Genomic DNA, 16,971 nt, shown 5'->3' with positions numbered 1-16,971 from the left:
TTCCCACCATGTGAGGTCCCCCAGGGCACTAACTCCCCCGCCCTTTGGCTGCTGTTCTCTAGCTGTGCAGGAATGGAGAGCAGCCCTGCTCCACACCAGCAGTGGCCAGAGGCTTTCTAGCCACCCGAGCAGGAAGCCCACAGCCCTGTCTTGACTCTAGGTTAGCCGAACATAAGACCACTGTGGAACACTGGCTGCCTCCACCTCCCCCTCCCCCCAGGCGGCCACACCCAGCACATGATCTGCAGAGGCCACAGTGAGCTGAACTGGGGGAGCAGAGGCCTGAGGAACTGTGGAGAGAAGCCCCTTTCCCAAAGAACCTGCACAGTGAGCATGCTCCCGGGGCCCCCACAAGGCAACTGGAGGAGACAGCCGGGCTCTGGCCACCCCAGATCTGCAGCGGTCACTGCCTTCACCCTGACGTGGAAGCGCAGCTCACAGTGAGAGCTCACGGAGCAGGGAACAGGCAGCAGCCATGGAACCCCAGTCCCTGGGCTCCCGTGTGCACTGAGAGCCTGGCAGGGTGGGTGGTGGGAGAAAGTACCCAGGGGTGATAGGGGAGGGGTAGGAGGCCTCAGGCCAGCTGTGATGTTCCGGCCAGGGCACTGGGCCCAGTCCTGGGCTTTGCAGGCTTCCGGATACCCTGTGTGGCTGGATTTTAGGCCAGGACTATGACCTGTGGTAGCAGGTCCAGAGTATCTGAGGACATCCAATCCCAGAATCTTCCTGATCCAGGGATATCAGGCCTGAGTGACCATGCCCAGAAGCCAGAGGGAATCCTGGTGTCTGTAGCCCTGCCTGTGTGTCAGGCGCTTTCCCAAGGCACACTTGGGCCTCCCAGGAATGCCCTTCAGCTGCAGGGACAGCATGCACAGGGTAAATCCAGAACGTTCAGGCAGGTAAAAAGAAGGGCCATGGCCATGTCAGCTGCTGGTGCTCACAGACATCCCTCTAATAAACTGTGACAACGAGGATGGCAGATGAGTTGTAGGATGTTGTGGTTCAGGCCTGGGAGAGGTCGAGGCTTGTGGCCCCACAGATGGGCTGGTTCTTCTCATCACCTTTTAATGATTGCATCTGTGGGGTGAGCATGTTCCTCTCGACCTTCTGCTGTGTCCCCCTCTGGACCAAAGCCTGAAGTGGGCTGGGCCTCCTCCCGTTAGGCCTCCTGCCGGGACCCGCCTTGCTTCTAAGATGGAGAGACATCCTCCCCTGACTCAGGAGAGCCACATCCTGCCACTAGGAGGGAGGCCACTGCATGGAGCCAGGTCCTGCCACTCAGAGTGGGGTGGTAAATGTGGGCCTCCCTGAGCCAACCTGCCAGGGAGGTCCTTGGTGTTCATGTCTGCAAAATGGCAATGGGGGAGCTTGCCTCAAAAGCGTGCTGGAAGTAGCAAGAGACTTCAAAGATCTTTGAAAACTTTACATGGCACAAAAAAATACAGTGATCACAAAAAACTCTCCAAGGCACATGCAAAGAAGTATGGCGAAGGATATCACCAAAGTTGTGTTATGCGAAGAAATGGGATCAACCCAGTGACCCAGCAATGAGGGACTGGATACATCAGCTGGAAACATTCAGTAGAATGGGTGTGACCTCAGCCTATTTGTCTTCTCACAGAAAGAGGCCCATCCCTACGGAGTGGTAAGGGAGAAGAGTTGATGCAAGACGATACATAAGGCATGTGCCCAGGTGCGATGCCCAGAAACAGGCCAGAGCTTATCACCCGTCTCTGGGTGAGGGGATTACAAGCAGTTTCCCTTCTTTATACCTAGCTGTGCAGGTGTGCATACAAACACACACACACACACATATACTGTACACATTACCTGAGGAGGGAGGAACAAAGGAAGGAAGGAAGGAATCTCAGGTTTTTTTAATGCAGCCTATAACATATGTGAAGGTTTCTAAAATTTGCTTTTCATTTCCATTTTTATTTTAGGTTCAGGGGAGGCATGTGCAGGTTTATTACAAGGGTGTATGGCATGATGCCGAAGTTTGGGCTTCTATCGATCCTGTCACCCAGATAGTGAACGTCTGTATCCAATAAGAAGTTTTTCAGCCCTTACCTCCTCTTCCCTCCCTTTGGAGTCCCCAAAGTTCCCATCTTTATGTCTGTGTGTACCCAAGACTTAGCTCCCACTTATAAGTGGGAACATGTAGTATTTGGATTTCTGTTCTTGCATTAATTTGCTTAGGATCACGGACTTCAGCTGCCTCCATGTTGCTGCAAAGGACGTGGTTTTGTTCTTTTTTATGGCTGCATAGTATTCCATGGTGTATACATACCAAATTTTCTTTATCCAGTCCACTGTTGATGGACACCTAGGTTTAGTCCATGTCTTTCCTATTGTGAATAGTGCCGCAGTGAGCATAGGGGTGCGTGTGTCTTTTCAGTTCAACACTTTATTTTCCTTTGAGTAGATACCCAGTGACAGGATTGCCGCGTTGAATGGTAGTTCTGTTTTAAGTTCTCTGAGAAATCTCCAAACTGCTTCCCACAGGGGCTGAAACAATTTGCGAGGAATCTCTATTTTTAAAAAAGAAAGCTCAAGTGCGAGGAAGCAGCAGACCCCCTCCACACAGCACAGACCCCAGGACCCACATGAGGAACACAGTTCTCTATTTGAAGAGACCACTTCCCAAGGAGGTTTAGAAGAAGAAATACCTGTTAGTGTTCATTGACTTTCTCAGGAAGACCCTGGGGTGTGAGGAGAAGTGGTCTTTGAAGTAGTCGGTTCATAAGTTATTGACCGAGGGTCTAGGGGTGGAGGAAGCTGTGCCTGGCCAGCTCCGTGGCTGTGTTCTTCGGGGAAGAGTTATCATTTTGTTAAGACGTTACTCTAAAGGATGCTTTTAAGGCAATGTCCGGAATGTAGACAGAAACTACCATCTGCCCCCAGAGAGTGAGCACCACCCAGGGTTGCAAAAGCGCTCTCATCTCAGGTGACACAAGAGCCTCTGTTCGTCTTATGACTTTTATGATTTAAAATGACCTGAGGTAGGCATGCATGACAGCAGATTCATGGGGGCTGCTGAAACCCCTTGAGAAGAGAGGTATGTTGTCTCTGCACCTCCTGTATACAGGTTGTGTCAGGGGTTTCCTAACCTGGGGGGCGGAGGAGGTGGCCTTTAGTCTGAGTGTGTTCAGTGCATGCACATTACAACTTCATCACGTCTCTCCTTCCAGCAGCCCAGCTCAGGGGCCGTGCAGGAAGCCATGGAGGCATGGCCTTTCCCTCTAGCACCAGTGCCCTCCCATGGTCCAGGCTGCCCAGGGATGTGCAGAACTGGACGCCAGTGCCTGGACCCTGAGGGGCAGCTGTGGGGGCCCAGTGGACACGTGGAGGTTTTGCACCTGCCTGGAGAAAACACCCAGGGAATGGGGGAAGGAGAGTCGGTTTTTAAATTTCATTTTGGCAGATTCTGCCTCGTTGCTGCCATTGTTACGAGTCTTGTTTCTGTTGAGAAAGTGGCGGAAGGATTTAGAAGGACAGAGAGTGAGTTTGGTAGGGAATTCAGAGATCACCAGCCAGCCTCATTTGCTCTTCTTTCTGAAAGCAGCACTGGGCGAGTGTTGCTCTAAAGCCCTTGGCCACGAGGGCCAGTCCCAGCCCTGTGAGAGCTGCCTGAGGTCCACACTTTCCCAGCCCCTTCTTAGTTTGTCTTCTGGGTGACAGACACGCTGGGGCCAGATGCCGGGCACTCTGACAGCCCCTGATTTGTGCTGGTTTCCTTTCCTGGGCCCCCACTGGAGCCTGTCCTAGCTCAAGGCCTCCTCGTGGAGCTTCCTGGAGCTGGGAACACAGGAGCAGGAGGATATTCAAGGCCAGGGAGATGGAAGTACACACAGCAGAGACGCCGTCTCACACTTGCAGAGGACAAGGTCAGCGGGTCTCAGAAGCCCCGGAAGAAATGGGGAAAGCCCAGACCGCAGGGCAGCGCGGCCACCATGCCGGCTTCTAGAGTCGGCTCGATGAGGTCAGGAGGTGTTTCTCCTCTCATCCCTCAACGCTTTTTGTGAAAATGAAGCTTTCAGCCATGGAAGACGTGAAGCCCGTGGACACGCAGCCCTCATCTGCTTCTGCAACAGTGGCCTGCCACGCTGCTGCCGTCTTCCAGTGGACGTGCAGGCCTAGCAGGAGCCTTTTGACACAGCACATCTGCTGCCTCTGCCCTGCCTGCACACTGGGAATGCCAGCACCCATGTCCCTGGCTGGTGGTCCTCACGGTGCCCAGCAGCCCACAAGCAGCAGTGGGTGGTGGAGGAACGTAGACGGCCAATTTTCAGCCACTTAAAGGGAAAATCAACTCAAAAAATCAACAAAAAATTTTGTTGCAACACACTATACATAATTTCATGAGAAAATCAAGTTACGCATAATACAAAGCGATTCAGAGTCCCCTGATAACACTGAGAAGACCTGAGCGTTGCATCCTCCAGCAGCTGCTAAATCCCTTCCTACCTCCTTAAAAAGGGAGAACATCAAAACACTCTCCTTATGCACCTGACTTCAGAACGCCACGACGGTCGTCACGCTGCGTTTGCCTAGGACCCAGCCAGTGCGGGCTGCTCGGAAGCCCAGTTCCTTCCTAGCGCAGGGCTGCACACTGCCTGACGCCCTCCGGTGTGGGCGTGAGTGCCTGTGTGTGGTTTACCTCGAGGACTCTATGCTTTGACCACAATACTGCGTGACCCAGTTCCCGAACATACGAACCAACGTCTGGGCCTCAGTGTGACTTAACACCAAGGGCCCAAGATGGCACTGGGGGCATCGGCACTGAATTCGAGCGTGTGGTTGAAAAAGCCGAGCGTGGGTTCTGCTCAGCTCCTGGAGGGAGGCGGCCGGCTCCTGCACGGTCTCCAGGCCGGGAGGACTCCAGCCAAGCTGAAAACACTCATTTATTTGAAGCTGCTGCTGCTTTGAGACACAGAATGACACATCTAAATATTACAGCTCCAAGAGGTAGGTAGCTGCCTGTACTTTTCCGAGCAAATATCTGACTGCCGTGCTAGGAAGCAATGTGACAGGTATTCTGTAGTTTCAAGCAAATTGGTTTCAGATGTAGATGAACAGATTTTCAAAAGGAAAGGATGGAAGTTTGTCATGTGCTGGGCCTGAGCCTGCCAGGTGCTGCGAGTTCGTTCGTTCCTGGCTAAGGATGGAAGCCGCCATCTCCTCCCCCTCTCTCTTCTCCTCTACCCCTCCCTCCTCCAGGAAGGCTCCCCAGAAACTCCATTCCCTGAGCAGGTCCCCCGGCTTGCCTCCGCTGGCATGGACTTCCATCATGCAGGTTCTGACCTCCAGGCTGCAGTGGAGCCGTCGTGGCCTTCAGGTTTCAGTGCTCAGAGAGACAGTGCCACATTTGGGCCATACCTTTGCAGAAGCCCCACAGGTTGGGAACCTTTGGCCCATTGCAGTGGGGAGTGAGGGATGGGGCAGTCATGCTCGGTTCAGGATCAGAGTCCAGCTCATCCACTTTACAGACAGTGTCTTGTGTGAGCTGTATAACCTCTCCATGCCTTGGTTTCTGTTGTGGATTGAATGGGGGCCCTCGCAGAGAAAAATCTACATTAGATCCCTGGAACCCATGAATGTGATCTTATTTGGAAAAAAGGCCTTACCAGATATAATTAAGTTAAGGAGCTCAAGATGAGATCATGCTAGATTATCCTGGTGAAATCCAATGACAATTGCCCTTATAATAGACAGAAAAAGGCCGGATGCAGTGGCTCACGCCTGTAATCCTAATACTTTGGGATGCCAAGGCAGGAGGATTACTTACAGCCGGGAGTTGAAACCAGTCTGGGCAGCTTAGCAAGACCTTGTCTCTTTAAAAAAGAATTTAAAGATTAGCCAGGCAGGTGGCACACACCTGTAGTCTCAACTACTCAGAAGGCTGAAGATGGAGGAGGATCACTGGAGCCCAGGTGGTCAAGGCTGCAATGAGCTATGATTACACCACTGCACCCCAGCCTGGGCGACAGAGCAAAACCCTGTCTCCAAAAGAAGAGAGAAAAGGAGAAGACACAGAGACCGTAGAGAAAGCCATGCAAAGACAGAGGCCAAGAAGGAAGTGATGGGCAGCCACCAGCTGAGAGACACCTGGAGTCACCAGCAGCTGGAGGAAAGGAGGCTGCTCCCCTCACACCTTTGGAGTCTGGCTCCACCAGCGCCTCGGTTACAAACTTCTGACCTCCAGAACCATAGGAGAAGATGTTTCTGCTGCTTTCATCCACCCGGCTGGTGGAATTTGTTGCGGCAGGCCCAGGAGCTCCTGCAGCCACCTCACCTGCAGAACAGGGACAGCAGCGGCCGCCCTCACGAAGCCATGCCCAGGTCGCGGTGAAGGCGACCTGGCTTCCTGGCACGTGCTGAGTGCTCAGATAGTGGTGGTGGCTTCAGGTCAGATTTTTGCATCAGACAAGTCCAGTTTCCAGTCCGTAATTCCTGGCTGTGGGACCCCCAGGGATGTATTTGCTCTCAAAAGCCACAGCCACCTCACCAGAGGAAAAGCAGGCAAGTGTCCACCCTGTGGGTCTTCTTCGGCGTTTAATGGAAAGTTCTTTCCATTGCCCGTGCAACGTGCCTGTCATTTTGCATGACGGGTAATGCCCAGACCACTGACTTCAGTACCCTAGGCCGTCCCTGAAGGGAGGGTAATTCATGTGGCCTCTTTTCTGGGTGGAAAGCTGTTGAAAATGGAGGTTCGTGGGATTGTGGTGTACACCCGGCATGGATGTGTATCATTGCAACTGGGTCTTTGACAAACCTGTAAACGGGGTTGCAGCTTAAGGTGGCCACCCTGTGAGACTGTGCCCTATGCCAGGGACACTCAGAAGGGCCTGTCTGACAACAAATGCCAGGGGCATTTATGAGCCACATTTTTAAAAGCAGCAACAAATAAAGATTCCCAAAGCCCACGCCCCCCACCGGCTAGGACTGCCTCTGATGTCCACGACAACATTCACAGCTAAGCTTGGTCACTGGGGACATGTCTTTGCTCAAAAACAGCAAGGTACATTTTTAATACTAATGACATCAAAACGAATCTTAAAGCCACTATAAATAAAGCATTGTAGGGCCAATGCAACAACAGACAGAAGCAAATCAATGGAGCCAACTGGCCCATCCAGAAACAGCCGCGGGTCTGTGGAATCTCAGAATGTCATCATAGGGCATTTCAGTTCAGTGAGGAAAGGAGTCATTTAATACATGGTGTCAGGACAAACTGGCCAAGCTTTTGGAAATAACACAATTCCAGAAACCTTAGGGTTCTAAATTTGTTAAACTGTGTTTTAATTGTTATTGTATCAGCTGAAAATATGAGAAACTTGCATCCGTATCTGTATTTGCAGGAAGCGTCTTGAGAACACGGCAAGAACTCGGAAGCCATAAAGGAGAATGTTGACTTGCCTGACCTCATGAACCTGTTGGAAACAGAAGACAAATGGTACCCTAGGAGAAACCATTGGCAATGTGTAAGACAGAAAGATTGTGTCCACAATATATAAAAAACTTCTGCAAATCAATAAGGAAAAGGCAAACCACCCAGAAGATGGATGAGCAAGGAATATAGACAGGCACTTCGTAAAGGGAAACATAAAAGCAGCAGCTGGAAGCCTCTAGAAAGAGCAGCAGAAGGAGCCAGTGAGCTTGAGAGTGATCATCTGGAGTGACCTCCAAGAGACCTCCCACCTCACGAGTGATCGTAGCATGACAAATTAAAGCAGGAGACAGCATTTTGTTGTGATCTGGGTGAAACATGAAAATGTGTAATTCTTTGTCCACAGTGTAGAGAAGGGGCAGGCATTCACTGTTGGTAGTAATGTTGGCATGTTTTTGGAGGGTAGTGAGGCAGGATTTATTTAAATGGTAAATGCCTATGCCGTTTGACCAAACAATTCCACTTTTAGGAATCTATTCTACAGAGCTATTTCCATGAGTATTTAAGGCTGTAGCTGCAAGGATACACGTGGCACCATTGCTTCTAACAGCAACAAATGGGGAACAGCATAAATGTCCCATGGGCATGGGGTTGGCTGGATACATCCCAGTAAATATGTACACACAACACAGAACAATTCTGCTATGAAACGTGGTAGAGTAGACCTCTATTGACTGACATGGGAGGGTAGTCATGACTCACTGCTGAGTGAGAAAGACATATAAGAAAACATCAGGCCGGGCGCCGTGGCTCACACCTGTAATCCCAGCACTTTGGGAGGCTGAGGTGGGCAGATCACAAGGTCAGGAGATCGAGACCATCCTGGCTAACACGGTGAAACTGTGTTAAAATACACAAAAACAGTAGGCGTGGCAGCAGGCACCTGTAGTCCCAGCTGCTGGGGAGGCTGAGGCAGGAGAATGGCATGAACCCGGGAGGTAGAGCTTGCAGTGTGCCGAGATCGCACCACTGCACTCCAGCCTGGGTGACAAGGCAAGATTCCGTCTATTTAAAAAAAAAAAAAAAAATCAGGTACGATCAGTGGTGTTTTATTAAACAAAATGTTTAAATTGTGCTTACAGACATAAAATTGTGGAAAAGAGATCAAATTCTTTGCAGGAAAGCATCTTAGTGGAAGTTGGAGGGTTGGAGAGAGTGGCTTTGGTTGTGTGCCTATGTGTGAGTGAGTTGGGGAGAATGAATTTGGTGTGCAGACCTATGTGTGAGTGAGTTGGGGAGAATGAATTTGGTGTGCGGACCTATGTGTGAGTGAGTCACGGAGAGTCACTTTGGTGTGTGGGCCTGTGTGTGACTGAGCTGGGAAGAATTGCTTTGATTGTGTGTCTATGTGTGAGTGTGTCTGTGTGTGTGTTGTGTTGCTTTTCAGTGTTATTCAGCTCTTATAAAAATGTCTGTATTTATTTTCTAAGAAAGAAATAGTTATCACTTTGAAAATATGATCCATGATTCTGTTTTAAAACTATATATATGTCCATGTTGTAACATTTTTTAAAAAGACCATCTGCAGAGCAAGATGCTATAGTAATTATCCTAGAATGAAGAAATCAGTTCTTTTTTGTGTGTGCTTAACTGTATATTGTCAGTTTTTGCAATGGAAATGCGTTATGTTTGTAATCATAAAAGAACACACTTACTGGATGAAGAGGGAGGACCCTGATACGTGTACTGAGAAGACAGCATGGGCCCGTGCATCCGACCACGCGATTGGTGTCACATGCTTGACCAGCTGTTTATCAGCCTTGCCCCTCCACTTGCAGGGTGGCTGAGCGCAGATGCTCCAGGTGAGGTCATGCCCAGCCTGTCATCAGATAGCACATCAGCATAAATGCAGTATCACTTCAGGGCTATGAGATCTCAGAGGGAGGGGAAAGGGTGAACTAGACAATCAAGAGGGGCTTCCTGAAGGAGGTGGCAATCAAACTGTATCAGCTGGAGCTGGGCAGGACATAGATGGCATCTTGAGTAAAAGAAGCAACTGGACTCTAGGGAAGAGAAGAGGAGGGCCCAGGTGCCACGGCCCCTACAAGACGAGACTAGGGGACTGGAGGACCAGACTGGAAGATGGCCGACCCCTTTGCCATGAGCACATGCAATGTGGGGCCAGTTCTTAGTGACATTTCAGATGGTGGCCAGTCAGAGGACAGCAGGACGTGGTGGTCGTCTACTTGCTGCCACAGAGGACACAGTGGGCCCAGCACCCCAGCCACATGTGATGGAGCCTCCAGGCCTGCCCAGCACCTACTGCCCTGGGACAGGCTCTCTTTCAAGTCAGCTCCTCTGTCCATGAAGCATCTGAGAGGCCCTGTGGTCCTGGCCGAGGAGGCAGGCCATAAGGAGGGCAGGCCCGAGGACCCAGGTGTGGGCACACTCCGTGTGGAGTGGTCTCTGAGTCCAGACCTGCAGTGCCTGTTTCCTGTGCCCTGGGGACCTGGAGAACAGAGGACCGATGGGCACTGCAGCAGGGCGGAGCAGGCCTGAGCCCAGCTCGAGGAAAGCTTGCCTTCTCGTCTGGTGTCCCCGTGTTTTACATAATTAGGTAAGTCACTTAATGTCGCTGTGTCTTGTTAGAGAAGCTACTAATCCTTAGAGCTAACAGAACTAACTAATTAGTGTAGAACACTTGGAAAATATAAGAAATTCAGATGTGGAGTGTAATTTCCCAGTCCTCCCGGCATTGACGCTCGCACAGTGTCGCGGTGTCCCTGGTAGAGCCGCGGACCTGGCTGCATCGAGGAGGGATGGGTCTTGGAGGCGGTGGCATAAGTGAGACACCGTACTGAAGCCTCAGGGCTGCCGGCCACACACCCTGCCCTGCTTTGCCGGCTGAAGGCCACGGGGGGACAACAAGAAGGGAACTAGCCAGGGGCCACCTGCCTTGCTACCCCGGGACCTTGAGGCAGGGGCAGCTGGGTCCCAGGGCAGGGGACTGTGGGCTCAGAGCCTGTCGGAGCCACAGGGAGGTGCTGAGATGGCCTGAGGGCTGGAACTTCCCCCTGGGAGGGGCTGGGCTTCCACGAACTGGTGGTGGCTGAGGTCAGGAGAGCCGGATGTGGCCAGCCCCGGGTTTGGCTCTGGGCACTGCCCGTGACTGGCCGTGCCTCAGCAAACCTGCTTTGCCCTCCACCTTCTCTCCCCTGAAATGGAGCTAATGACGCCGCCTCGCAGCTCCTCCAGAAGGTAAAGAAGGGATTGTGGGACACCTGGCACACAGCCTGGTGGATGGCACTCACTGCTGTTTTCCTCTGTGACAGAGAACCACAGAGGTTCCTTCACAGTTGGCGAGCTGCTCAGAAATGATATCCGAGTCCGAGGCTCGGCCTTCACTCGCTCCGAGCTCCAGCGGTGCCTGCAGCCACCTGTAGGGTGTGCCTTTTCCTCTAGTATTATTGGAAATAAGATAGACGATCGAGTGTTCACTTCCTAAGGATGTATGGAGCTGTCGGCAAATCATTAATCTCTCTTTAAACCACGGTGACAATATTTACATTTAAGATCAAGATGATGATTATCTGAAGAACTCCCCTGGAAGCTCTTCCCACAACTGGAAAAACACAGCAGCCAGTTAACAGAGGCACATCCCGGGCCAAAATAACTGCCTGACAGTCCACGGGGCCAGGAGTCTACAGGGTGTTGGCATGGGGAGGTGCGCCTTCCGGCAGAGGCTAGAGGGCTGCTGTTGGCAGAGTAGATCGAGCCGCCCGGGGCACAGAGTTCAGTCCCAACCTTGCAGGAATGTAGTTCTCACAAACCAGCTGGAGAAAAGCATTTCTGAAAAGAACTGTTTTGAGTTATTTAAAAAAAAAATTAAAAAATTGTGGGCCAGGCACGGTGGCTCATGCCTGTAATGCCAGCACTTTGGGAGGCTGAAATAGGTGGATCACCCGAGGTCAGGAGTTTGAGACCAGCCTGGCCAACGTGTTGAAACCCCGTTACTACTAAAAATAAAAATCATTAGCCAGGCATGGTGATATGCGCCTGTGGTCTCAGCTACTCAGAAGGCTGAGGCAGGAGAATAGGTTGAACCTGGGAGACAGAGGTTGCAGTGAGCCGAGATCATGCTACTGCACTCCAGCTCAGGTAACTGAGTGAGACTGTCCCAAAGAAGAAAAAAAAAACAGAATTTGTGCCCAAATGGTGCAGAAAACAACTAAGTCACAACAGAAGTGAAAAGCCAGGTAGTGGGCGTGCTGGGCATGGCCTGGCCAGGCCTTGGTTCCGAGAGAGAACCTCCGTGCTGTCCAGCACTGGGGGAGGCACCCTTTAGGAGCCACTCATTTCAGTCTTTTATGCTCCTCATGCTGCCGCCAAGCCCGAACGATCGACCCAGGACTCTCGAGGGTGTCCCTTCTGCAGGCTGAACACCTCAGCGTGATCTGCTCAGGCCGCTTTCCTTGTGTCGGCCTCTACATCTGGCACTGGCATCTTTAGCAAGTGTTTTAGGAAACAAGTAACATCATCAACAAAAGCCAACACGTCTGCTCTTTATCGAGCACCTCCACATATATTGACACCCCTGACGCCCACAACATCCTGTCAGATACTGTATCTCCGCGATACTGTATCTCCGCTGCCCCAGAATCACCTCACTTTTCACCAGGAAGTCTAGACTAGGGCCTGAAGCCATCACCCCAACATCTGTGCTGATCCCACTAGGTAATGACGACCCTTCCTTATTCTAGAGTCAAGCCTGGATCCCCTACAAATACCCACGCACACTTAGAGCTCACTCTGGTTAAATGTTCCAAGAAGGACGTTGGATGATCACTTGGTATCATCCCATGGAGGTGAGGATATGCCCGCCCTCTGAGCAGCCATTCCTCTCCCGAGCACATTCCCCTAGAGAAGCTCTGCACGTGTGCACAGGCGCCAGCTGCAGGAGTGCCATCCACAGCACAGCTGTTTATGAAAAACCATGATCAACTCAAACGTGTATGGAGAAAAATGAAGAAACGCATAGTGGCATGTTCACATGATGAAATACTATGCAGCTGAGAACTTGAACAATTGGAGCCATTAGCTATAGCATGAATGAAGCTGAGAGTTTGAAGGGTCAACCAAGTAAGCTGTAGGAGAGATTACATGTGGTGGAAGTCTAGTTTATACATCTCACAGACAAGCCTTCCAGAAGTGTATCCCTTGAAACAAATGTACACACACAATTATACACATATATAGGATAAATCCTTTTAAAATGCAAGGAAATGATCAATAAAAACAAATGTTCCCTCTGGGCAGAGGTGGAGGGCAGGCCCTCAGATCAGCAGGAAGTTGATCTGGTCTTGAATTGGGTTGTGTGTGCACTGGAGTCAAATACTATTTTACAGAAAATATTTCATATGTATTTTATGCATATTTGCCTTTTTGTATCAGATATTTCACAAGTTTTTAAAAATGTGAGCAGGTCATGAGGCCGCTGTCCAGGACAGCAGCGTGCCCGTTTCTGGTGACACTTGGTGCAGAGGGTAACTCCAGCAGCGGTGCATGCTGACCCCTCCAGCCAGCCTTGGGCAAGGGGTTTCCTCCCGGCGCAGTTGAGCAGAGCTCCAGCTGGCGAAGGACCCAGGCTCTGCCAACATTGTAGACGTCCCCTCCACAGTCCCTGCGATGCCCTGTGCAGAGGCAGAGAGTGACCAGGAGCAGTGGGCAGAGCCCGGGCCCGCCTGTCCCGGGAGGAGCCTCAGGTCCTCTTTGGCAAAGAGCAGCATCCGGTAGCTTGAGAAGCTGCGCAGCTGCTGCTGGGTGCACCCTGTCACTCAGCAAGCCAGCTGCTCCGGAACAGGCACTGCTTCTAGAATCCATCTCCCTTCTCACAGGACCAGATGTGTCAGCAGGTGGCAAGAACAAGTCCAACCCCACCTCACAAGGGCTTTGACTTTGGGATTCCCTACCTGCAGGGCCTGGGTTTTGGAGAACAAGGCTTGGCCCCAAGAGTATTCAGATCTGCAGCCGAGCAAGATGGGATGCAGCGTATCTAGATAGATAACCTCACCCCAAACACAGGCTTCGTGCATGGACCCGGTGCGAAGGGCAAAAGTTACGAAGTATCACTTACCCAGTGTCCCAAAGAGCCCTTCAGGCCTGGGAGGAAATTCTCAGGAGAGCCCGTGGAAGAAGGGGTTCAGTGGAGGGACGCTGCTGCCTGGGAAGGAGCCTTCAGCCCTTCCAAAGGCCATGCCTTCAGTAAACTTCACATTAAAAGACCCACCAGTGCACGATGGTTACTGAGACTGGTGTTTGCTAGACCCTTTCTCAAAAATGAGTTAAGGCAGGGCACAGTGGTTCATGCCTGGAATCCCAGCACTTTGGGAGGCTGAGGCAGGTCGATCACCTGAGGTCAGGAGTTCAAGACCATCCTGGCCAACATGGTGAAACCCTGTCTCTACTAAAAATGCAAAAATTAGCCAGGCATGGTGGTGTTATGCCTGTAATCCCAGCTACTTGGGTGGCTGAGGCAGGAGAATCACTTGAACCTAAGAGGCAGAGATTGTGGTGAGCCGAGATTGTGCCACTGCACTCCAGCAAGACTCTGTCTCAAAAAAAACAAAAAACCCATGCCATTCTTCTTACTAATTTATTTTGCTATGGAAAATACAGTTTTGAAAATTATATATGCTGCTTGTTAATGGTGTTTTGTTATTTTTAACAAATTAATACTTTTTATTTCTCAGTTTCATTTTCCAGTATGCTATCAACAGACAGAAACCACATATCTATTATTGACAACCTCAATATTTATGAGTATAAAGGTGAAGAGAGCACATGTTCTAAAAAGGGCAGTGGGGGACATGCATGCTTAAGAATTTCATACCAAAGTTACATCCAAAGAAAATGATGTTACACAAAGGAAATAATCAGCAGAGTAACAGATAACCTGCAGAATGAGAGAAAATATTTTCAAATTATGCATCCAACAAAGGACTGGTATCCAGGATCTACAAGGAACTCTAACAAATCACCAAGAAAAAAAACAAATAATCTGATTTCAAAGTGGGCAAAGGACATGAATAGACATTTCAAAGAAGGTACACAAATGGCCAAAAACTATGAAAAAATGCCCAACATCACTAATCATCAGGGAAATGCACATTAAAACCACAGTGAGATACCACCTAACCCCTGCAAGAATGGCCATTATTAAAGTAAAAAAAAAAAAAATGTTGGCATGGGTGGGGAAAGAGAATGCTTCTGTGCTGCGGTGGGAAGGTCAATTAGTACAACCACTATGGAAAACAGTATGGAAATATCCCAAAGAACTAAAAGCAGATCTACCATCTGATCCAGCAATCCCACTCCTGGGTATCTAGGAAGAGAAGTCATTATATGAAAAAGATACTTGCACACATATGTTTATAGCAGCACAATTCACAATTCCAAAGATGCGGAACCAACCTAAGTGCCCGTCGACCAATAAGCGGATAAAGAAAATGTGGTGTCTGTACACCATGGAATCCTACTGAGCTGTTAAAAGGAATGAAACAATGTCTTTTGCAGCAACTTGGATGGAGCTGGAAGCCATTATTCTAAGTGAAGTAACACAGGAGTGAAAACTAAAAACCATACGTTCTCGGTTACAAGTGGGAGCTATGAATCCGCAAAGGCATACAGAGTGATATAATGGACTTTAGAGACTCAGAAGCGGGAGGGTGGGAAGTGGGCTAGGGATAAAAAATAAAAAAAAAAAAAAAAAACCACATTAGGTACAACGGACACCACTCGGATGATGGGTGCGATAAAATCTCAGGATTTTGTAATTCATCCATGAAACCAAAAACCACTTGTACCCCAAAAGCTATTGAAATTCAAAATTTTTTAAAAAAATAAAGGATGCCACGTGGTTAGCCATAGGAGTTTATTTCTCAACTCTGATGAAATGCCACAAGCATCACCTTTTCCCAAGTCTCCCTTCTGTGACAGGGCATTTGAAGCAGCATCCCAGGGTCGGGGTGGTGCCCAACGTATTACTAAGCTGCATTATTTGGTAAGTCAGAGATGGATCGCTTCCAAACAAGCTTACCCTTTTCCATAAAGATGAAAACACCACCACCAAAAAAGAAAGAGATTTTTTTGAGGCAACAACCCCCGGCTGCAGGCTGAGGGAGCTGTCAGCATCGTTCATCCTGATGTTCCCTGGGCTGGGGGGAGGAACTGGCAGCTGTTCGCCAGTGATTCCGTTTTTTTCGTTGTGTGTTTCGTAAGTGGTTTTTAACCAGGCGCCCTTAAAATGTATTATTGTGAGAAAATAAACCAAGAAACAAGGGGTAGTAATTTAGTACTAGGAAGTTAATTCTGGAGACCTCCGACCTTTCAGCAGTCATGTGGCTATTGATTTTCAATACCGTGAGGTGGCGGCCACCCTAGGCGTGGGGTTCAGTGGATTCCAAACAGTTTCTCCCTTATCAGTTGAGTCCCTGAGTACTTGAGCATTAAGACAACAAATGTCCGGAGTTAACGGCGTGTCACATGGCAGCTGGGTGGACGTGCCAATTTTCTAATGAAGTTGGGTTGTTGGCAAACACACCAGTCATCATATATTGAAGGAGGTCGTCTTTTGTGTATTTCCAGCACTCTTGAGTGCTTCAAAAGATACCAGTTACATCATTGTCTGAGGGCACCAAGGGAGAAACATCCATCCCCTGCCAAGACAAACACGAGCAAAAGCAGAGTTAAAACCAAAATGGGGCTGGGTTTTCTTGGAGGTGTTGGAAATGTTTTTTTCCAGTTGTGCTCAATGTGGGGATATTCGGAAGGAAAGCAGGGGCTCCTAAGCCCTTGTTTCTCTGCAACAAGAGGCACCGGGATCATTCCTTGCTCCCAACTTAGCTTGCACTCTGTGCGGGAGAATCAGCCTCATTTTTCTTCATATTGAAGAAAAACAGTCAGTGCATTTTTGGGTCCAAGCCACTGTGTAGCGGAGGGATGACACAGGCTCTCAGATAAGCTGACCGCATCTACACCTCAGCAAACTCTGGGAGATCCTCACTCTCCCTACCCTCTTCCCCCGCTCCCCACCAATAATAAATTAGGGCTGCCATCTTGTATTGATTATTGAAAATGTTATGTCCACGGGAAGAAAATGCCATTGCTTTAAATACCAACATTATAAGAGATTTAAAAGTTTTGTTTTGTTTTGTTTTACAGAAATGTGTGTGTGAAAAATTTTTAAGCAGTTGAAAAGAGCGGGGGTGTGGTGGGAAGAATTATTAAACAACAACAAAAAAATCAATCCTCGGTTTGGCCTGGCCAGATGAGCGTTTCTCGGCTCAGGTAAGTAGTTTAAAGTCAGACACGTCTCATACTGGACTTTTTACAGGAATGGCAAAATTTATAATGAAATTCAACAAGGAAACTGGAAAAACAGCCAAATTGGTGCAGCAAAGTGGTTAATAGGATCATTAGCCTTCTCGCTGTATTTTTTTGGACATTGTGTGCCTGTACCGCGGCACTCGAGAGCAGATTGCAGGAACAGGCTGACAGTTAGGAGCTAGCTCAGCAGTGCTGGG

Source organism: Macaca nemestrina, chromosome 9, assembly GCF_043159975.1.
Source record: "Macaca nemestrina isolate mMacNem1 chromosome 9, mMacNem.hap1, whole genome shotgun sequence".
Classification (NCBI taxonomy): domain Eukaryota; kingdom Metazoa; phylum Chordata; class Mammalia; order Primates; family Cercopithecidae; genus Macaca; species Macaca nemestrina.
The sequence above is the reverse complement of the archived record's forward strand: the minus strand, read 5'-3'. Positions refer to the sequence as shown.